The 24,171-nt window shown below is 43.3% G+C and overlaps 1 protein-coding gene across 6 annotated transcripts in view; it reads right to left on the bottom strand.

Moving 5' to 3' along the window:
- Positions 1–20,226, bottom strand: part of SOCS6 (suppressor of cytokine signaling 6) — a 45,636-nt gene extending 25,410 nt beyond the window's left edge. For 3 of the 6 annotated variants that reach the window (XM_032799517.2, XM_075062914.1, XM_075062913.1), the window contains exon 1: positions 18,925–20,226. The gene's annotated coding sequence lies outside the window, so the exon portion shown is untranslated. Of the gene's footprint in view, positions 1–15,690; positions 15,777–18,053; positions 18,207–18,924 lie in introns of all 6 variants that reach the window. The other 3 variants (XM_075062915.1, XM_032799519.2, XM_032799520.2) reach the window with 3 other exon arrangements.
- Positions 20,227–24,171: the final 3,945 nt, after the last annotated feature.

Raw genomic sequence — 24,171 nt, forward strand, 5'->3', positions numbered from 1 at the left:
ACTTGACATTATGGGACCTTATTTTGAAATTTTCAGTGCATCGCCTTAATTAAAAAATTATTATTAAATATTCAAAGCAAAAATACATGACTGTGAACTTCTTGCTGACCTGTAAAACCCTTACTTCACATTTACTATTCAAAACATCAACATACTGAGTAAAAATCAGTTTATCTTCTTTATCTGCATTGTGTAATACCTATACAAATTGCAAACAAACAACATTAAAAAAACATTCAGGTTGCAAAGTCAAGAACTCGAAAGTTGGGAAATACCAGAATTAAGGTTGCCTGAAAGAGTCTTCCTCCAGGACCCCTGCCTGAGAGACTCAAGTGACTTCAACTTGGACTACTCAAATGCTTAAAGTTATGCATGTACTACGGTCTCAATACAGCAACGTATACAAGAGAACCAAAATTGATGTACTTAGGGCCTTGATCCTGCAATGAGTTCCATACAGGACAACTACTGTGCCTGTGTAGAGTTTATTGTAGGATTAAGTACTTTGGCAACTCTAGGATGCAGAACAAGGCTACAAAACACATTTCTGGCACTTACATTTTCCATGCCTGGTCTCTGCCTGATAGAGAAAGAAGCAAAGTTTGAGCAAAGTTCTTTCAGCTCTTTGAATTTTGGAGAAGTGTGTGTGGGACAGGAGAAGGGAAGGGAATTTTATTTTTTTTTTAAAGACTATATTGAAAGGTTAAGTATGAGATATGAAACTGCAGCTATTCCTGAGGACATTCTGCACCAAAAAATTAAAAATTCTGCTCATAATGCCGCAAATTTTATTTGTCAAATGTGGAGGCTCAAGCATGGCACTGGGGAGCACAGGCCACTGGCTCCATGGAGGAGGGAGATCACTGTGAAGCTCCTCCTCACCCCCAAGGCACAGACTCAGTAATGAGGCTACATCCAACCCTGACACAGCACAATGACAGGGCATGCCCCAGAAACACCCCAGAGCCCTGCCCCTCAGTGCCAGGTGCGCCAACTCAGCAAGGCAGGATCCAAGTGTGGAGGGATCCAGGTGTGGGTTGACAGGGTTCTGTGTGGGGCAATCTGGATGTAGGTGGCTCAGTGGGGAATCCAGGTACAGGGGGAGATCTAGATGCACAGGGGCTTGGTGGGGGGTTCTGGGTGCAACAGTAAAGGGACTCTGTAGGGGGTCCAGATGAAGGTGGTTGGGGCTCAGCAAGGGGGGAGTCTAGGTGTAGTGGGATAGAGTTCCCCCTACACAGGGGGGTCTTGGTGTTGGACTCAGCAGGGGGTCCAGATGCTGGAGGAGTGGGGCTCAATAGGCTGGAGATCCAGGTGCAGCTGGTTGGGGCTTGGTAGGGTGGGGTGCGGGTGGCTCATTGGGGTGGTCCAATTGCAGGAGGAGTGGGGCTCGTCAGATAGGGTTCTAGGTGTGAGACTTGGTGGGAGGGTCTCATTATATGGGGGGTCTGGATGCATGGGGGTTGGGCAGATGGGGGAGTAGCTCCTTGTACAGTAATCCCTCCCCCTACAGCTGAGGAGCGATAGTTGCAGGAACCATGGCGGGGCGGGGGGTGGGAGAAGAAGAGAGTTTGCAGAGCTTCCTACAGCCAGAGGAGAAATCTGGGGGGTCGGTCTAACATGGCCCTGGCTGCTGTGCAGAAGAGGAAGTCCCATCCTCCCGAGCCCAGCCAGGACTGGCATCTGAACCTGTCGCAGGGTAGGAACCACCAGCCAGGTCTTCCCTAGTCCCGTTCCCTGCCCCACAGTGATTTACCTCTCTGCCGACTGCCCTGGGCACCTGAAACATATTGCTGGGGAGGGTCGCATGATCACTCTTGTGACTTCCCTTTCCATTCCCATCAGAAAATCATTTTTCTGCAGGAAGCAAAGAAATCTGTAAAGGACATAGATTCTGCACATGCGCAGAGGTGCAGAATGCCCCCAGGAGTCATTAGTGAGGATTAGTGGTTTTACTTAGATAGAAAGCACAGCAGAAAAGTATAATAGGACATGGTCAACTTGAAATCTATTCAGTTTTATAAAAGAAGTTAAAAGTAATGTCAGACACTTGCACCCCAAGTTTCTCCCTATCAATTCACATTATGCCACCCCTTTACACATTTATCTCCCTTATATGGCTTTGTTTAAGACCCACAGAAACAAAAGTGGAAATGAAGGCATCGCTAGGGTCTATCTATGTAGAACAGGTTGAAGGATCAGTATCTGACTATCCAGGGAAACAGTGAAAATGACTATACCCAACATACTGTCAAATACAGTAACTCCTCACTTAACATCGTCCCAGTTAACCTTGTTTCATGCTGGAAACAACGTTGAACATGCTCATTTAATGTTGTGCAAAGCTTCTTTATAATGTAGTTTGGCAGCCACCTGCTGCATCCACTGCTTGCAGAAAAAGCAGCCCGCTGGAGCTAGCTGGTGGAGGCTTGGAACCAGGATGGACCAGCAGCCCCCCTAAGTACCCTGTGCAGCAGCTGCCCAGCAGGCTATCTGTTCACTGCCATGTGCTGCTCCTGCCCTCTGCCTTGGAGCTGCTCCTGGAAGCCTCTTGCTTGCTGTACCAGGAGGGAGAAGGGAGGTGGAAGAGGGGTGCTAATGTCAGGGTGTTCCCCTCCCCCGGCTCCTGTACTCCATCTCCACAAAGCAGGGCGCCACACAATAGAGCTCAGGATGGAGAGAGCTTGCTGGCAGCAGCTGCTGTCTCAACTTGCTGATCTACTTAAAAAGGCAGTGTACTTAGAGTAGGGTCAGCGTATTTAAAGGGGCAATGCGCATCTCTCGCTCACACATACGGTGTATGTCTCTGTCTCTTCCTCTCTCTCTCTCTCTCTCTCTCTCACACACACACACAGTGAAAATGACTATACCCAACATACTGTCAAATACAGTAACTCCTCACTTAACATCGTGTTGTTTCCAGCATGAAACAAGGTTAACTGGGACGATGTTAAGTGAGGAGTTACTGTATTTGACAGTATGTTGGGTATAGTCATTTTCACTGTGTGTGTGAGAGAGAGAGAGGGAGAAAGAGAGGAAGAGGGAGAGAGACATACACCGTATGTTTCCAGCATGAAACAAGGTTAACTGGGACGATGTTAAGTGTCTTAACATCGTCCCAGTTAACCTTGTTTCATGCTGGAAACATACGGCGTGTGTGTCTGTGTCTTTCTCCCTGCATTTGTTGCCTTATAGAATGTGAGGCTATATTAACAACGTGCTAACCCTTGAGGGCTCAGCCAAGTGCTAGCTCATCATTTAACACAGTGGTTCTCAAAGGCCAGCACATCCCTCGGCCCGCGCCGCTTCCCGCAGCCCCTATTGGCCTGGAGCGGTGAACCGCGGCCTGTGGAAGCTGCGATCGACTGAACTTGCGGACGCAGCAGGTAAACAAACTGGCCTGGCCCGCCAGGGGTTCTCTCTGAACAAGTGACGGACCAGCTTTGAGAACCACTGATTTAACAGTAAGGCATTCCCTGGGAAATAACCCACTCTCTTCCAACCTCTGACTCCACAACCTCAACCAAGCTTCACAATCAACATAGCTGGGTAGGTATTAAATTGTTTAAAATTTATACTGTGTGTACATAGCGTGTATATCAGAGGGTGGCCCTTGAGCTCCTGGCCAGGGAAGCTAACCCCCTGGCCCATCCCCTACTGTCCCTCCTCCCCTGCAGCCACACCGCCGCGGGCAGCGCTCTGGACAGCGGGGCTGCATGCTCCTGCAGGGCAGCATGGCAGTGTGTCTGGTTCTGGCTGAGCAGAGTGGCTGCCAGACATGCTGCTCTGAACAGCATGGTAAAGGGGCTGAGCCAGGGGGTTGGATAAGGGGCAGGGAGCCCCGAGGAGCAGTCAGGGGACAGGGAGTGAGAGGGCTGGATGGGGCAGAGGTTCTGGGGGTGGGGAGGAAACTTGGGGGGGGGGATTGGATAAGCGTGGGAGTCCCAGGGAGCCTGTCAGAGGTATGGATAGAGGCTGGCGCAGTAAGCGGAGAAGGAGAGGGGGGGTGGAGTCCCGGGACAGTGGTTAGGGTCGGGGAGTCCCAGGAGGGGGCGGTCAGGGGACAAGGAGCGAGGGCGGGTGGGTTGGATGGGTCAGGGGTTCTGAGGGGGGCAGTCAGGGGACAGGAAGTGGAAGGGGGCCAGGCTGTTTGGAGACGCACAGCCTTCCCCACCCACCCCTCCATACAGTTTTGCAACCCCGATGTAGCCCTTCGGCCAAAATGTTTGCCCACCACTGGTGTATATAGTATATATATAGTATATAGTCTTTTGTCTGGTGAAAAAAATTCCCTGGAACCTAACTCCCCTTATTTACATTAAATTCTTGTGGGGAAACTGGATTTGCTAAATATTATTTCGCTTAAAGAAGAATTTTTCATGAGCATAACTACAATGTTAAACAAGGAGTTACTGTATAGAGTAAACAAAACTGAAAAGAGAATATTCTTCTCCCTAATCTCTTAAAATTATAGAATTATTTCATGTTGCTCGTAACTGTAGATACAATTATCACAGAGAAGTATTTTCTCTAATTACCAGTCTTTTTAAGCCTAAAACATGCACTTGGACAGATGTACTACATAAATATACACAACTAGTTAACGGCGCTAGCAATTCTACCTGCGCTGAACTCATGGAAGCAGGATTTTGGCCCCAAGGTCTTGATCCTGTAAACATTTCTGCATGTACTTAACAGTCCCATGGGACTGCTAACGGGGTATAAAGTTAGGCATATGCATAAATCTTTGCAGGACTGGAGCCGTAGATATGAGTAACTATATATAAAATGCGTAGTCTTACTGCTGTTTACCTGATTACATAGTTCTGTAGTCCTTATTTGGAGGATAGGATATTAAGCATTAACTGGCTGAAGAAATTCGCAGTATAAGATTTGCACAAATCTAAAAAGATAATTAGCTTCAGAGTAATGAGCTTACAACTTTGCAAGCCAAATAGTTGCAGAGCAAGGAGTCTACAAGCTCTGCTGTAGAAGCCAATGGAACTTGACAGCTTGAAGCAAAAACTGTCTCAGATTTTTTTCCATTTCCCACCATTCTTAAAAAAGCGCACCACCACCTTCGAAAATTAAAGATTTGGTGGGACAAATCTCATGACTGAAATATTGGCATAAAGGAGTATACCTTGTTCAGGAAGGACAGGAAGGGGGGAAAAGGGAGGAGCTGGAGCATTTTACAGCTTTGAGGTTCACAGGGAGATAAGAGACAGACCAGTTGGAAGTCTCTGAATAAAATGGGGGGAAAAACAGGAATGACATCATGGCAAGCGTCTACTATAGACCACCAAATCAGGAAGAGGGGTTGGATGTGGCATTTCTAGAACAAATAACAGTAACAGTCATAACACAAGACCGGATAGTAAAAGGGGACTTAAAACTACCGAGGACAACTACTGGAAAAGTAATACAGCAAAACATAAAATTTCAAGTAAGTTTTTAGACTATATTGAGGACAACTCTTTGTTTCAGAAAGTGGAGAAAGTAACAAGGGAGACAGCCATTTGTGACACGATTGTGTCCAACAGGGTGTAATTGGTTGCTAATATGAAGGCAATTTGAGTGAAAGTGATCATGACATGATAAATTTCATTATTCTAAAGAAAGGAAGGAGAGCAGCAGAACAATGACAACGGATTTCAAGAAAAGCAGACTAATAAATTCAGAGAACCGATAGGCGAGGTCCCATTGGAAGAAAATATAAGGGAAACAGAAGTACAGAAGAGCTGGCAGTTTCTTAAGGAGACAATATCAAAAGCACAAGTGCAAACTACCCCTATGCAAATGCAAGGGGATTACTAAAACTCATTGGGGGTGTTTTGGTGGGCTATCTCCCAGTACCAAAAGAAAGGGGAAGGGTCGATGGGAAATCAGGACCCTGAGACTGACAGTCCCGATGAACAATGGGGAGAGGCCAATGCTCCAGGTCAGCCTGACTGACAGAGTAGGCAGGCTAATTAGGGAGTCAGGAGTCCTCTGTGTGAGCTGGAATTGCCTGGGTCAGATAGAGTGGGGCCAAGCTAAGGAGAAAGCAGGGTCCGAAGCTGAGTGGGGGAGCAGAGCTATGCCAGGGCCAGAAAAGCACCCCAGGAAGCAGGTCAGCACTGGGAGCACAGTCACAAAAGCAGCCCACAGAGCAGATCTGTGCTGGGAGGAGAGCTGCAGCAACCAGAGCCAGAGGGGCCAGAGAACCAGCCCAGGGAGCTGGAGGCATAGCAGCAGTCATGCTGAGATAAAGTGGTGGAGCTGGAGCTGAGGAAGAGTCAAGCTGGAGCAGTCCAGAGCCGAGTGCGGTGAGCAGGTGTGGAGAGCGAGGGGGACCCTCGGTCATGGGCCCAGTGCAGGGAGACGCCCCTAGCCAAGATGCCTTGCAGGCCAGACTTGGAAGGGGATCATAACCCGGACGGAGTGGGATCAACGCTGGGAAGAAGGGTCCTGACACTTAGAACCTGAGTATGTGTGGCCATGGCCAGAGCAAGTGTCCAACATGCAGCATCCCTGCAGCACAGCCAGGGCCTGAGAAAGAGGCCTGACTCGTGAAGAACAGACTGCGCTTCCCTTACATTCCAGAGGTTGCTGTTTGTGATGTCCCTGTGCCACTGAGAGGGGTTATGTGTTTTCCTTTAATCCTTCCCATTTTTGCCTTATTTTTTTTAACATTGATTGCTGTTTAATAAATCGTATTGTTTGAACTGTATGTAATGATCAGTGGGTCAGGGAAGCAGAAAGAGCACCCCAGAGTGGGGACACCCTACCCCCTGCCCTAAGTGACCACAACACGGTTGGGGGTCAAGCCCCCCAGGAATTCTGGGCCCAGCCTTGTTGGTGTTACAAGGACTCTGCCACACTGGAGAGTGGAAGGGGAGCCTCCAAGGTCAAACAGGCCCCTGGGCAAAGGAAGTGGGAGCAAGGACTCAGATCCTTTCACTAGCCCACTTCACTGGGGTAGTGTATAAGCCAAGAAAGTTCCCCACAACAGCAGGACCATTCCTCCGCTTACACAAAGGAAAGATAGGAAGCATAATAAGAGGCCAATAAGGCTCCATCAGGAGCTCTTTAATGACCTGAAAATCAAAAAGGGATCTGCAAAAGTGGAAACATGGATGAATTGCTAAGAAGGAGTACAAAAGAATAATGCAAGCATGTAGGGACAAAATTAGAAAGGAAAAGGCACAAAATTAATTAAACCTACCAAAGGACATAAAAGGCAAGAAGAAGAGATTCTTTAAATACACTAGGAAGTCCCCAACTCAGTCAGTAACTGATTAAAAGACAAGAAACAAAGGGTAGGCATAAGTGGTCAGTTTTCAGAATGGAGACAGGTAAATAGCAGTGTCCCCCAGGAATCTGTACTGGGATCAGAGCTGTTCAACGTAATCATAAATGATCTGGAAAGAGAGGTAAATAGTGAGGCAGCCAAGTCTGAGGATGATACAAAATTACCCAAGGCAGTTAAGTCCAAAACAGAATGGCAAGAGTTACAGAGGGATCTCACAAAACTAGGTGAATGGGCAACGAAATGGAGGATGAAATTCTATGTTGATAAATTCAAAGTAACGCATATTGGAAAACATAATACCAATTATACATACAAAATGGGGTCTAAATTAGCTGTTGCCACTCGAGAAAGATCTTGGAGTCATTGTGGATAGTTCTCTGAAAACATCCACTCAATATGCAGCTGCAGTCAAAAAAGCAAACAGAATGTTGGGAATCATTAAAAAAGGGATAGATAAGACGACAGAAAATATCATATTGCCTCTATATAAATCCCTGGTATGCCCAAATCTTCAATACTGTGTGCAGATGTGATTGCCCCATCTCAAGAAATATAGATTGGAATTGGAAAAGATTCAGAAAAGGGAAACAAAAATGATTGGGGTACCGAATGGCTGCCGTATGAGAAGAGATTAATAAGACTGGGCTTTTCAGCTTGGAAAAGAGACGACTAAGAGGGAATATGATAGAAGGTTATAAAATCCTGACTGGTATGGAGAAAGTAAATAAGGAAGTGTTGTTATTTACTCCTTCTCATAACACAAGAACTGGGGGCCACCAAATGAAATTAATAGGCAACAGGTTTAAAACAAAAGCAAGTACTGACTGTCATAAGTAGATAGGTAAGGGTTAATTTTCTTTTACCTGTAAAGGGTGAACAAAGGGGGAACCAAACACCTGACCAGAGGACCAATCAGAGACCTGGATTTTTTTTAAAGTCTGGGAGGGAACTGGAAACTCGGGGTGTTTTTGTTTTTTCCTCGCTGTGAGTACAACAAAGCTTTCTTCTAACTCCATTTCTTTTCAAACGCTACTATTTAAAGTGTGAGTACAAGGAACCCAAAGTAATCGGGCTGTGATGTGCATTGAGTGTATTTAAACATGAGCGTGTTAAATTTGCTGGACGGTTTAATTGGGCTATCTGTTAATCAGCTGTTTATTCCTATTTCATAATTAAAGCCATTATTTCCTGTATTGAATTTCTTAATGAGAGTTTACAGTATATGTTAAGTTCTTTCTTTTTTTTATTATATAAAGTTTCTTTTTAAAACTGTTGGAGTTTCTTTTCCTAGTGAGGCCAAAGGGATAGAAATTTCTGTACCAGTATCTGGTCTCCCTTCCGGGAGACAGGGAGGGGGAGGAGCATTACATTTCTGTGTTGACTTTCCATATTTGTCCCAGGGCAGGGAACAGCTACGGGAAAGAGACGAGAAAAGAATCAATTCTAGTTCTCTTGTGTTGAGGTTTTTCTCTAGGTTAAACTGCTACATCAGAGCAATGGGAGGGTGAATCAATCAACTGTGTGGTTAGCTATGACTAGGGTTAAATGCATTAGCCTACAGAGGAGATGTAAAAGTAGCTCTCGTTGTTTGTGCATTACAACCGGAGTTAAGTAATAGCATCGCCGGCCAGGCGCCACTCCAGGGAAAAGGTGGTGTCGGGCCTGGGATGAGCTCAGGGAGACCAGTGGTCATGGGTCTTGGGCGGGCGATCCCCCAGGAAAAGGCTGTTGAGGGGGAAGGCTGAATCGGTGGTAACAGGGAACCCTAAAAAATCCTGGTTGGTGCAGCGCATATCAGATCCCAGCTGGTATAAGCTTGGGGGAGGTTCAACAGTAAGGCAGCCCAGATTTTTTACGCTACAAGTCCAGATCTGAGACAGGACGTTACCACGGCACTGCAAACACATCTGTCAACCTGTGAAACTCCTTGCCAGAAAAGGATTTTTTTTGTTGTTTTTGGAAAAGGGGGGGACCAAGGCTATGACAGGGCTTCAAGAAATAACTAGATAAATTCATGAAGGATAGGTCCATCAATGGCTATTAGCCAAGATGGACAGAGATGGTGTCCCTAGCCTCTGTTTGCCAGAAACTGGGAATGAGCAGCAGGGGATGGATCACTTGATGATTACCTGTTGTGTTCATTTCCTCTAGGGCACCTGGCATTGGCCACTGTCGGGAGACAGGATGCTGGGCTAGATGGTCTGACCCAGTATAGCCGTTTTTATGTTATGTTTAAAAATATACAAATATAAAATAAAGAAAACTCCTGCCATCATCCCTCAGCCAACAACGTCCCAGAAATAAGAAAACAATAAAGTATTTTAAGGCCTTTATTAGATTAGCACAATTACAACTACTCACAATCACAAGATTTAAGTTCTCCCACAAAATCCAGCAAGGGAGGAGGCCTTCCAGGGTGCATCTGAAGAAGCGGTGTTTTACCCATGAAACCTTATGCCCGAATAAATCTGTTAGTCTTTAAGTTGCCACCAGACTCCTTGTTGCTAAAGGTCAACAGATTCAGGCTATTTTGGAACAGAAGGGAAACTGAGTACTCAGTTCCAAAGCCAACATGCCCTGCCAGGAGCTTTTACACCTAAGGGACACCAGCTCAGCTACTCCCACTGACCACAGCTAAGGCAGTGTGGCATGGGGAGAGAGATATTCTCAGATAGGCAAATCTCATATTATTTTTGGAGTACAATTTAAAAAAAAACTCTCATTCCCCAGTGTCCATCTTGACAACTATTCATACTCCTGCTGTATCTCAAATCCACTTGACCTAATGTTACATTTTCCTTGTTCATCACGTCCATTCATGCCACCTCTCCTAATTTGACAGACTACTTTTAAATGACTGTAAAGTATGTAAAAGGCAGATTTCTAATATTGAAAGAGATTGTAAACTCTTGCTAGGACACAAAAAAAACCACACTCGGCCAAGGAAAGAACCAGCTAATGTGTGTCTTGGAGATACAGCCCTACTCCAGATCACTTGCCAACAATATCAAGCCTGGAGGGAAGGTTCTCCAGTTAGTGGGAATAAAACAAGAAAGCAGGCCTCAGAGCTGGACTGCCCTGCCAGAAGGATCTTCAGTCTGAGTAACCAGAAAGAGGGTGCGTTTTGATCCTACTCAAGGACTGTGCTTTAGAGCATGGAAAGTAACCTACTCAACACACTCCGACAAACTTCTATTATTCACATACAACATTAAACATGAAAATCACTCGAAGTAATTAAAAATAAATCAATTAGAGAAAAATGAAAAAGTACAAGTTGCAAAATCAAGTCTGTTTGGAGTATCACTAGCAGCAGCTTTGTGGGCCAGAACAGCAAACAATGTATAATTTTAAAGAATCAGATCATCAGCTAGTGGTAACAAAGGTAGGAACTTTGGTTGCATTCTAAGCCATAAAATCAATCAGTTAATCTAGATACCTGTGCGCTGTCACTGCCACTCTGCCCTCCCCCCTCAAAAAAATAATCACCCTAAAATGTGAGCATCTAATCCCTATACAAGCCTTCTGACTGATGAGCTTCTTGCAGCATCATGTGACTTAAACAATGGAAATATAGCTTTTTACTATGTATTGTGTTAGGGGGCAGGAAAAAATATTACACATATACATGGTTTTCATAGCAATATTAGTATTAGTTTCCAGTGACACTGTCATTTTCCAATGTTTATATTTTTGTAACAACACTGTAGAAAACATACCGAAACATCTATTACTCACACCTGCAATGTCAAAGGCAAAGTGGATCTCATCCAAAATTACTTTATTGCAGGTCACAATAAATAACCATCACTGTGACAAGAACATAAATACAGTAATAAACCTGAAGTTTTCTAAAAATGTCTGACCAATACATTTAACAGATTACAGAAATGAAGGAAGTTAAATCAGAATACATAAACTGTATAAAGTTATTACGGAAGCAATATTCAGAGGGGAGCGTTACAGCCAACAAATGGGTTCACTGTGCATTCCAAACTGGGTGATACTTGGACATTTCAGGATTGTTTTTATATTCCTTCAGAGAAAGTTAAATATTGTATCTGTTAAATGGATCAAAAATCCTTACAAAACAAATAACTAAAAATCTAATTTTATTTGCAGGCTCACTCTGTAATAAAAATGTGAAAGCCACTTAGGAACAACTTTTTAGACTTTACATAACAAATGCTTTGCCCATATACTATACCAGCAGAGCCCCCGGTGTAAATGCAGCTTATGCCAACAGCGGTTTTTCTATAGGTATAGTAATACTCCTCCCCAAATGACATTATTTATACTGAGAGAAGTATGCTTCTATTGGCATAGTTGTGTCTATACTGGCATTTTAACCAGCATAGCTATGTCAGCTGGGGGAATGTTGTTTTTTTTCCCACACTGATGACTGACATAGCTATGCCAACCAAACTTTGTAGTCTAAACCTGGTCTTACATAAAATGTGGCTTACATTCTTGCCCTTACATCTTTTACCCATTTGGCTTGGGTAAAGGGTCAGAAAATGGTGGTGAATGGTTAAGAACCAGCAGGAATTTGTACAGGTGCTGAGCACTAATGAATCCTGTTGAAGTCACCTAGAATTGCAGGTGCTCAGCAGCTTTATAGAATGGATGACTTTTATTTAGGTGCTTAAACTTGAATTTAGGAGCCTAACTGCAGGCAGCCAGGTTTGCAACCGTTAGCCTGTTTGATTTTGTTGGTTTCCACCACACCACCACCAGTGTAATTCTATCACCTAATAAAGGACAACATGACTGGAAGGAAGAATGCTCTAATCCAGGGGTAGGCAACCTATGGCACGCATGCCAAGGGCAGCACATGAGCTCATTTTCAGTGGCACTCACACTGCCCGGGTCCTGGCGACCAGTCTGGGGGGGCTCTGCATTATAAAGTAATTTTAAATGAAGCTTCTTAAACATTTTAAAAACCTTATTTACTTTACATCCAACAATAGTTTAATTATATATTATAGACTTATAGGAAGAGACCTTCTAAAAACGTTAAAATGTATTACTGGCACACAAAACCTTAAATCAGACTGAATAAATGAAGACTCCGCACACCACTTCTGAAAGGTTGCCGACCCCTGCTCTAATCTAAAACACGATGGCTAGCAAGGAGTGATGCCCGCCCCAGAAATTTCCAGAAGTTCTTTCCTCCCCTTATCCTGGTGTGAGCAGAGGAATTCTCTTCATTCCCAAAGACAGAACCAGCTGCTGCACAGCACTCTCAGGCTGTTCAGCAGCAGTCACTGGGTCCCTCTTCACAGCAGAAGCAGCACTAGAGAATTGCTTACAGTCACTTTTTTTTTTTTTTTTGAGCAAAAATAATGGTATGTAGGAGGATTAAATGTACAAAGGCAAACAATATTGCTGTGTCATGTCTACCTCAGCATCCGTAATGACAGGCAAATAGCAAATCAGCAGCAACTAGCAGTGGAGGAATATTTTAAAATGACGTTGATTCAATCAAGTTACTTAAAAGCAAGTCTCCCCTCCCTACTTTTATAGCTCAGGATTGTAAATTCTGCTTCTGCTTCACCTTCACCCCGAATGCCTGAATAGCAATATATGATGTAGTCAAACGAGTTCACAAGTAATGCTAACACAGTCCTAAATCAACCCAGAAAAGCTAGAATCCTCGGTTTAAATTGCATGGAGTTGTATACACTTGTTATCTTTCAGAATGGTGTATAACCACACAGCTTTTCTAACACTTAGCTGCTCTAAGGGATTTCCACCCCTCCATGAAACAAGGTATTTCCATCTAAGTGTAATGAACAATTCCATAACAACAGAATCGTGAAAAATACAGCTCCAGGAATTCACTGGATTGTAGGCAATTTTGTAAAAATTCTTCAGAACATTTGCCATAGAAAAAGAAGGATTTAATATTACCAGAATAAAGTAATATTTTGGATTACATACTGTACTGAGTCTCCTGAAGGCACAATACAGAATGTGCAGCAGATAAGGGAGAGGTAATGGGGAAATGGCATTGGGTATACATTAGTAATACCAGGGGCTATTCTAATTTACAGTAATCTCTTGATGGCTAATCCCACAGCCCAGAATCATCCATATCACTCTGTGCTCTGGCCTCTACTGCAGGGCTTGCAAGAATGCCAGCACAAGTTGTGTCTGCACAGAAGTAATTCTCCCTGGGGTCCCTTGCAGCACAGTTTTGTCCTCTGTATTACTACAGTGACAAATAGGCACTCGATCAAAAGGCATAATCTGTCCCTTTTTTATTTTCCCGAATTTAAGCCTAGTTCTCAGAATTAAATTACTAGACCAGACTGTGCATAATGTGATGTCTCATGATACATCTCTATATTATTAATACTTTAGTTTTATTACACAGATTGTCCTCTTCTTCCTGCATTGGTGAATCCACATCCAAGGTAGAGTGTATCTATACACCTCAAAACCAGAAAAATATTGACAGACTGGAGGGTATAGCAAGACAAGCAACTAAATGGTGGAAGAAAAAGACTGACAGGACTGATTTATGAATAAAGTAAAGATTACAAAAACAGGAGCAGAAAACAAGTTGGTAGGAATGAACTTTTAACAGATACCTGAAAAAGCATGCAAAGAGATAACTAAGAGTACTGGGATAAAATTAAACCCAGGAATGCATAGTTTAAATATCAGGAAGATGGTTCTAGCAGTAAACTCTATTAAACTGTGAAACAATCACTCAAATAAAATAGTGGAATTAATCTAGTCACTTACAACTGGACAAACCACTAGAGACTATCTAGTAAAATATAATCCTATACTTCAAGGGTATGAGCAAGCTGATCTAATAGAATTTAAAGATGGAATCTGACATCCACCAATTTTGCAGAAAGCGAAATCTTAAAAATATATTGCACTTAGTATGTGTTCTATGCATTTTCAAAATTATGGCCCTAATCTCATGCTTGGATATGCGCAGATGGATCTCTATACTCACCGGAAGACACTACTGATTTCAATTACACTCTGAATTATAAGGGTTTGACTGAATGGATCCAATAGCAGGATCAGGGTGTAAGATACAGAAGCATACAGAATAGCATCAAAAACATTTAAATCTGCACATTTTTTCTACCTTGTTAAAAGTTAAGACATGGTATTAGAGAAATATTTTGCTATTTTCTCCCCTTTCTTTACTTTCCATATTTGACAACACTTTGTGTATAGGCAGTTTTCACTTTTTGTGGGTCTTTCACACACAAGAACAGGGAAGAGAGACTTTTTTAAAGTGTGACTGAAAAAACACCAAAATGCCAGGGAAACGAAGTAGGTGAGGTAAGTTTATTTTGTTAACTGAATAAATTAGGTTGTCTGTGACATTTTAAGCTTCCTCTAAGAAATCCAAAACTAAGAAGAAAATGAGATCATACTGATTTTGGACATTTTTATCAAAATTAAACGGGGAGGGATAGTTCTGTGGTTTGAGCATTGGCCTGCTAAACTCAGGGTTGTGAGTTCAATCCTTGAGGGGGCCATTTAGGGATTTGAGGATTGGTCCTGCTTTGAGCAGGGGGTTGGACTAGATGACCTCCTGATGTCCCTTCCAACCCTTACAGTCTATGATTAAGCTGTTAACAATTCTAATGCACTTTTTAAAAGATCTCATCACTTGTCCAATTTACTTAGTTAAGAGTTTCAATTCAAACATTCCAATTACTGTGAGAGAGAATATGAAACCAGTGATTAGTAATAATAATAATTGGAGATATACCTATCTCCTAGAACTGGATGGGACCTTGAAAGGTCATTGAGTCCAGTCCCCTGCCTTCACTAGCAGGACCAAGTACTGATCCTAGACCCTAGTCTCTACCTGCAGTTAAATTGGATGTATATGTTTTTGAATGGCATAAAGTTGCATTATTTAAACATGGTTAATGAATATTCCAATATAAATACAAGTTTCCTTTTAGTGATCTTTCTTGCCTGATGCTACTATAAATTTGTTGAGCTTTGTTACTGAAACTGCAGCCCTTGGTGAGTAACAACTCAAATATGTCTTCTAGTGTTTGCCATATAATCGCGCGCACACACACACACACAAAACCAACAACCTACCAAACCTACATTAAAATGGAAATGAATTGAGATTACCTATCAGTAATTTAAGGGTGAGAAATATTACAGGACTATCTCAATTATTTCAAACAAACAATACAAACCCAGGAAATTCAAAGTTCAGGTTAATCTTAAAAGAAACCTAAACATGTTGTTGTATGGAAATGTACAGTTAAGACCCACAAAATAATCCCAATTCTGCCCTGTAATCATCATGCCACGACCATACAATGATGATCAATGCAATTTAGTGTTTGTGGCCCTGGACTATATTAAACTGATTTGTAGATTCCCTCCTCTACCATGTGGTTCGAGGTGTGCTTGAACTGCTCCCTCTGGCACTGCTGCCTCAGGACCATCATGCAGCAAGACAGCGGCATCAGAGGAACTGAAAAACACATCTGCACACATAGACATCCGCACACACGGACTGAGTGAGTCTCCACTCTTCACTTCCATCCCATCACTCTCCTCCTCTGCACACCTCCCCTTATATCAGACACCTGAAAGCAGCACTTTGGGGAGAGAAGGAGAGAAGAGAATGCCAGTGGCTATAAACAGGAATGTCTCTGCACTTCTACCTCAGTTTCCCCAGCAGTGCTGCCCCCAGTGGAATCAACACAGCAGTGCCATGAGAAGCCTTTCAAATACTGATGTGAAAGTTAGCATAACCATAGAAATTTAAAGGAGCAGTAACAGTTGGGACCAAGTAATCCATCTATGGTAATTCTTAACATGAGTTCAATCTCTTTTATGCCACTGTCTCATTGCACAAGCACAACTGTAGCATGCAAATTAGTTATAGAGGAAGGATGATTGGTTGAGTGACCTCAGCTGACAGTCTGGCACTGTCTATAATCATAACAATTAGAAATAATAACTTAGATATATTTGCAAGTTAATTTCTTTAAATGTAGCCTTTACACAAAATGTAAATTATTAACTATATGGAAAATCTGAGGAGTGCATATTCTGCTAAGGGTTGATCTACACTCGGAACTTACATCAGCATAGCTATGACTCTCAAGGGTGTGAAAAATTCACATCCCCTGAGGAACGTAGCTATGCTGTCCTAACTCCCAGTGTAGACAGAGCTAGGTCGACGGAAGAATTCTTCCACTGACCTAGCTACTGCCTTTTGGGGAAGTGGATTAACTACAATGAAAGGAGAACCCTTCCCATCACTATAGTGAGTATCTACACCAATGAGCTGTAGCCCACGAAAGCTTATGCTGAAATAAATTTGTTAGTCTCTAAGGTGCCACAGGTACTCCTGTTCTCCTATCTACACCAGTGGTTCTCAACCTATTTACCATTGTGGGCCGCATGCGGCCCACAATGTGTTATGTGGGCCACATCCAATACTACCTCTATAGCCCTGAGGATGTCACATGGGCTGCAGCTATGTGCTGTTTGGGCCGCAAGCAGCCTATAGGCCACAGGTTGAAGATCACTGGTCTACACTGAAGCATTATAGTAGTGTCACTGTAACACTGTAAGTGTAAACATACCTTAAGTGCTAAACTTCTTCAAGGGCTCACTTAATTTGAACTCTAAAATAAATCTTAATTTAATTCGCAGAAATCATTTTATGGGGAGGGTTTATCTGCATGGTTGAATACATGCTTTAAGGGAAAACAACTCAGTTTTGACTACAGAGCTGTAACCACACTTCCACAATTTTATTATGAAATACGTAATAAGAAACGAAGAACCTCATTAGTGAATTGCTTAAGAGAAACTAAACATTTTATAAAAGCATTATAAAAGCTAAAGCAGATATCTTTTGCTTTAACTCATAATTTGCTTTCAGTTTATCAAATATAAATGTATATTTTCTTGTGTAATTGCTTTACTAAAAAAATCTATTAAAAATTAATGACTATGTGTACTTATTCTCCAACAATCTTCCAGAAAAATTTAAGACTTCTAGCCAAGCAAAACAAATTATTTCATGACTACTAGGAAGCTTCCACATGATCTATACAATCTAAGGACATGCTTATTAATATGAACCAACAGTAATATACCTCTACCCTGATATAATGCTGCCCTTGGGAGCCAAAAAGTCTTACCGTGTTATAGGTGAAACCGTGTTATATCGAACTTGCTTCGATACGCCAGAGTGTGCAGCGCCCCTCCCCCCACCTCCCCGGAGCACTGCTTTACTGCATTATATCCGAATTCGTGTTATATCGGGCCATCTTCAACTCTCCAGAACACATAGTGCTGTACAACTACTTCTGGGCTATAACTCCCTAAGAAGCAGGGAGGCATGGTAGGTGGCACATTTTTACTGGGAGGATATGTACGTGATTTGGGGCAACACTGGTGGAAACATATTTGACAGCTAGAAAAGAGGTACTGAGGCAGGTTAGCGGAAAAGATGCAGAGTGGCAACTGGAAGTCTAGCGGTGACACTTTGCTAGATGGAAGTGAAGTGTTTACAGCTCCCATCCCCCTCACCCAGACAGAGTGTGATCTGCTCTGCACCAGTGTTTACGTCTCAGAATCATGGAAGCCCAATTTAATTTTGAAACCAAAAATAATGGAATCACAGGAGTTCAACTAGGAGCTTCCCAGCTTAAAGCTCCAGTAACTTTGGCAGCTTTGATGATTTTTGGCAACTTTGGTGTTTTGTTTTGTTTTTAAGTAATTAACTAACCATAGGCAAAGACTACACTGTAATTTGTTTCTGGTAGAAGAGGAAACAGTTTGGGGTGAGAAGGCTGGGGTGCATAGGTGGGTCGAGTTGTTTCAAAATCTCTCCTCTTCCTCTCTCAAACAGCAGCATATTATTTCTGCCCTCTAATTACTCCTGGGTGAGAGAAGATTTATCAGATCTATATAATGCAATAATAATATTTAGATTTTAACCTTCTCCTGAGCATCTGAGGCAAAGGCCAAAGGCGGTGACCACAGCACGAGCACTGGGCACCTGGTCTGCAGGGAACTTGGTCGGAGAGCGACTCTGCCAGCTCCCTCGTATTTATGAGAGAGGGAAGGGGGACTATACAGGGGAAAATCTTGCTGCCCTCAGCACCGGGATTTGGAGAGGGTAGTGGGCAGAGGGAGACCCCTTCCTGCACCGGCCTTTGTGGGGCTGGGTTGTTTGTTTTGGTCAAACTCAGATCCAGCTCCCCTCTTGGGCCGGGATTTTGGAGGGTCACGGAGAGACCCAGCCCCCTTCCTGCTCTGGGATTTGGGGCAGGGGTATCTCTGCGGCCCTGTCCCGGGCGCTGCTCGCTCCCCCCGCAGGCCGCACCGCGGCCCCGGTCTCTCCGCTAGGCCTGGCGCCGCGGCTGGTGCGGGGAGCGGAGCCGAGCGAACAAAGGCAGAGCGGGGCCCGGGCCGCAGCCCGCAGTGGCCGGGGCGGAGGTGCCCGCTGCCAGGGGAGCTCACCCAACCAAGGCCGCCGCGTCCCGTCGCTCCAGGCCGCTGCCGGCGGCACCTGCAGCCGGTACCGCGGCCGGGGCCGAACCTCCACCACCGCCCGCCGCGGCTGCTCCCCGGCCGGGCCGCGCAGCGGAACTCACCGAGATGGGGCCGCCGTCGCTGCGGGCCCGGCTCCGACTCCACCAGGCTCCCTCGCCGCCGCCTCCCTGCTCCTGGTGCCGCCGCTTCCTCCGCCTCCTCCTTCCTCCTCCCCCCGGGCCTCGGAGGGGCGCAAGGGGGCAGCCAGCCCACAGCACCCGCCACCAGCAGCCAGAGGGACGGGACCGGCGGGCTCGGCCACACGCACGGGCTCGGCCGCCGCCTCCCGCTCAGCCCTGCCAGCCCCTCATCTCAGCCTTGCCTCCGCCCGGCTGCCCTGCCCTCGCCGCCCTGCGGGGGAGGAGGCCGTCAAACCCCTTCCCCGGCCCGCCTGGCCCCCTGTCTGCGCTCGGCTCACTCACTCCGTTCCACTTCTGCCATGCCCCTTGCCGCCCGGCTGCTTTCTGCCTTTGGGTTTCCTTCCTCCCTCCGCAGCTCCAGCTGCAGGAGAAACCGCCGCAGCCTAGCCAAATCGCCCCTCACGGAGCACGATGCCAGAGCAGCGACAGAAGGGGCCAGGGCTAGCCGAGGATGCACATGGCTGCGTTGGAAATATTTACGGGGGGGACCTAAAGTGAACAGCAGAAGTGCAGCTTGTATCCCCCACTAGGAGAGTCTTCATTTGTACTTGTTTATTAAGGGAAGTCCTTTTGTGATCCAGTAACCTCCTTTCCTCCTAAATGGTCCACTTTTGGAACCCTCGCCTTTGCATAAGTTTATAAATAACATATGCAAGTGCAGTGTGCACGTTTATTATGCTGTCAGAATCCCAAAATGGGTATAGTTCACAGTTTACCTTCAGATGAATGCCTCGCTCACACTCCCATCCTTGCAAGATGCTCAGTTCTCTTAACTCCTGAATTGAACGGAAGCTGCAAAATACTCAGTAGCAACCCTCCTGTCTCTGCTCTGTATATGCCAGATCCTACACGGTGCTGCTGAGAACTTCCTGTGAGGTCAATAATTTCTATGGGAGTTAAATATGCTCAACACTTTACAATATTGTGTCCTCGAGGATTTGTATCTTCATTTCTATTCTCCTCTCTTATAGCCTGACTTGTATCTCCTTGGCCTTGAAATTGGCATTTTTTAAAAGGCCATTTTTATCTTTAAATTTTGCTTCAAAGAGTGCCTGCGGGAGTGTGCAACCACAACAGCTGTTAAGCTTTTTTAATGTAAATGAAATGCTAATCAAGAACAATAAATAAATAAAAAATCCTTGATTTAGCCTTTTTGGCAAAAAGTGACCAGAAAGAACAAAGCTGATTGAAATCTGTGGGCAGCAAGCAGCCTGAAACTTATAAAAATATTTACTGAGTGATGAAACCTTTGACCTTTTGAGTAATATCAGTGCCATGAAATATGGCTTTTCTCACTTCCTGTTTTGATTTATAGAGTTAATAACTAATGCAAATCAAGAACTCAATCCTGTAAATACTTTCACACTTACGTAATTTTACTCTTATGAGTAGTTTCATAGGAGTCAATGAGACAATTCAGATGAAGGAAGTTATGTATTTGCTTAACTGTTTGCAGGATAAGGGCTTAAGTTGCAATTCTTTTGGGCCATAGTCCTTTAATTATTTAAACACATGCTTAACTTATAAGCATCCAAATAGTTCTAGTGAATTCATGGAGATTTCACTCTTTTAATTCTTCTATGGCCTGGGGATTCTATGGATAGGAGATTATTGTATGAATAAATTTAAGTTTTTATAGCCCAATCATGAGATTCAATGAGAAATGAGGACTATCAGTATCTCTCAAGTTTGAGCTTTCAGCTTGGAAACATATGCTTTATCTTTCTTTAGAGAATGTCCATTTCCATTTAATCTTTTATAGCTCTTAATGTGTTTGGTACATTTCAATGGATAGTGGACCAAATTCATCCCAGAAGACACTGACTCCAGTTACAACAGGAATGATATTTTTTAAAGAAAAGTTTAAAATGAAAACGGACTTTTTCAGGCATGGTGCACCTAATATCAGAATAAGCATATATTTTAATGGATTTATAATATTGTTAATATGGTATGAACAGTGGTACAACAAAGAAGACTTGGATATGGTACACAGTTCATGATACAAGGGTGGTCATATACAGATAAGTAACATTAAAGAAAGTATATTGGGGAGGTTGTAAATATTTAAGTAACCCTCTGGGAATGGTAAAAACTGCTCCATTTGATGAGAGGTGTTGGTCCAGATTGATCAGAATCTAGTCACTCTCATCTTTCCATATTTACAGTTTCTAAAAATAATTGGATCTATGATCCAATCCCGAAACCTATTGATGTGATTGGTCCTGTTGAAGTCATTGAGACTATTTGACAAAAAGACTATATGTCTAAAGCCGTGGAAGAATGAGACCATATTATTGGTAATGGGGTTTGTGTAGAGTGTAGTGATATTCATATCATAGAAGCTGTTTTAAAACAATATTAAATTGAGTGTTTTGTTCAAAGGTAAAGTTAAAATGGAAAGTCTAATTCCAAGGCAAATCAGTAAGGGATGCTATTCAGTATGCCTCCTGTTTGGGAGACCTGTGCACCACTTTGAGAAGTATGAAAGTAGGTTTTGGGGAGCGGCAGGAAGCTAAACTGGACAGTAAAAGGGAGTAGTGAGAGGCAAGGACTAGTGAGGGTGCGGGGAAATGTCTGAACCCCTTAATATAGCTCGTGGACTTTCCCCTTTACTGGGTAACTTGTTGAGCATTCAGCAATGTAATCCAAAGGGCGCTCAGGGCAAATCAGGGTTTGAAAGAGATCTATGCAGGGAGAGGGGTTAAGGCAGTGTTTCTCAAACTGGGGTCACCACTTGCGTAGGGAAAGCCCCTGGCGGACCAGGTCAGTTTGTTTACCTGCCCCGTCCACATGTCCGGCCAATTGCGGCTCCCATTGACCGCGGTTTGCTGCTCCAGGCCAATGTGAGCTGCTGGAAGCGGCGCGGGCCGAGGGACTTACTGTCTGCCGCTTCCAGCAGCCCCCGTTGGCCTGCAGAGGAGAACCGCGGCCAGTGGGAGCCGCAATCAGCCGGACCTGCAGACGGGGCAGGTAAACAAACCGGCCCGGACCCCAGGGGCTTTCCCTACACAAGCGGCAACCCCAGTTTGAGAAACACTGGGTTAAGGAAAGTTAAGGAAAACCAGGAGAAATTGCAATTAATGACTGTTTCAGTCATATTACAATAAAGTCAGTTTGTCAAGTGAGTGTTTTTGTGTCTGTATATTTTTCACAGCCTCCATTCTGTTCAGAGTGCAGCACTTGAATGAGTAAAGATTTTCAGAATTAGATTGTTGAATTAATAGAGATATTTTGGTGTAAACATTCTACACTACTTGATGGACAGAGCATCTCCAAACTGCTTATCTGACAGAACTAGTTAAACTAGATCCTGTACAAGTAACAATTGAAGTCAGTGGAAATTTTGACACTGTCATGAAAGAAGGTTCAGATCTATAATTAAGAACAGAATAGTTCAAATGTAGACACTTTTTGAGACTTTTCATTTGTTGCTCACACAATGAATATTGCATAAATCTTTATCATATGAGGAAAATATTCAGTTCTGTTTTTACCAGACTTTCATTTTTGGCCCGTCCACATCAATTCTGAGTTAGCAAATAATAGAAAGTGAAGTGAAGATTATTTAACTGTATCCAGAAATAACTGCAGGACTAAAATAGAGGCCATCTTTTAAAATCCTGGCCCATTATCAGGAATAAAATTAGGGCATTGAAATCTGATTCAAGAGGTCCAAGGGAAAATTTCACAGACTTTAAAACACCCTCTTTATTTTTAACAATGAATTGTTACAATTTAATTTTTTTAATGAGTAGGATATTTTTCCTGCCCAGGAAATATCATTTGCCATACATATTATTTCAACTTTATTCTGAATTAATATAGGCCCCAATTCATCAAATACTTAAGCATGTATTTAATCTCATCCACATCATTCCCTCTGATTTTTCTGATAATATTTCTTCTGACATCTGAAGGAAGCCTGTTGCACAAACAGCTGCTCCCTGGTACCACCACTAGTTTATATTTTATCTTTTGTGTATGTACTTCACTCAGTGTGCATAGTAAAGTTTGATTGACACTAACTAATCTTTGGTTTTAGTCAATTTAACTTTCTTATTCCTTCACAATCCTGTTCAATGTGGATTTTCAACATTGCAGGGGAGTATTAAAATTAGAAAAGAAACCGATGTAATGCCTTTTAAAATGCAAACTACTTTCTTTAATGAAACATTTCTATACTTTCTAAATTTTTTAAGACCACCTTTATAAATGTAAGGCTTATGCTATTTGAAAGTGTCTAGTTAAGACGCAAGGTGGGTGAGGTAATATATTTTATTGGACTGACTTCTGTTGGTGAGGGAAAAAAGCATTCTTCAGATCTGGGAAAGGTACAAGAAAATTCACAGCAAAATACAAGATCAAACAGACAGTTTATCATGAGTATTTAGCACATATTCTAAGAGACCAGTCAAGGTGAAGTGGCCAGTTAACACCCCTATAATCATAGGACAAAAAGGGGGGTTACTGGGTTACAGATTGTTATAATAACCCATAAATCCAGTGTCTTTATTAAAACCATGATTTTTAGTATCTACCAAAGTTATTAATTTAAGCTCCCAGGCTCATCTTTTGAAAGTTGTGCAGGTTTTCTTTGAGGATGAGGACTGAAAGGTCAGATATAGAGTGATCGCTTTATGAAAAGTGTTCACCCCCTCGTGATATCGTGTTTTTATGTTATCATTTTCCTGTGTGAGTTCATTGGAGAATGTAGTGATTGTCTGGTTTCACCCACACAGTTGTTGCTGGGGTATTTAGTGCACTGGATAATGTACATATGTTTGATATCATCACACCTACCTTCATAGAACCAGTAACCATTCCAAACACACTAAGAAATCTGTTATCTACAGGCACTCAGATACTACAGAATATGCTCTGAGGAGAAAGTCCAGTATATACACCTTAACACATTCAAAACCACCTTCGCCAAACAAGGACAGTCCACCAGAGAAGTAGATCACATCATGGAACATACCACACAAATATCCTGAGAGAACCTGCTTCAATACAGAAATAAACCCCCCTCTCATTGCACACCCCTGGTTTGTCACCTACCACCCCACACTAGAACCCACATAAGGTGTCATCAAATAACTACAACCAATACTTGATGGGGACTCCATCCTATAAGAATTCTTTCCTGAATCCCCTCTTCTGGTCATC

This window comes from Chelonoidis abingdonii, chromosome 2 (assembly GCF_003597395.2).
Source record: "Chelonoidis abingdonii isolate Lonesome George chromosome 2, CheloAbing_2.0, whole genome shotgun sequence".
NCBI classification, from domain to species: Eukaryota; Metazoa; Chordata; order Testudines; family Testudinidae; genus Chelonoidis; species Chelonoidis abingdonii.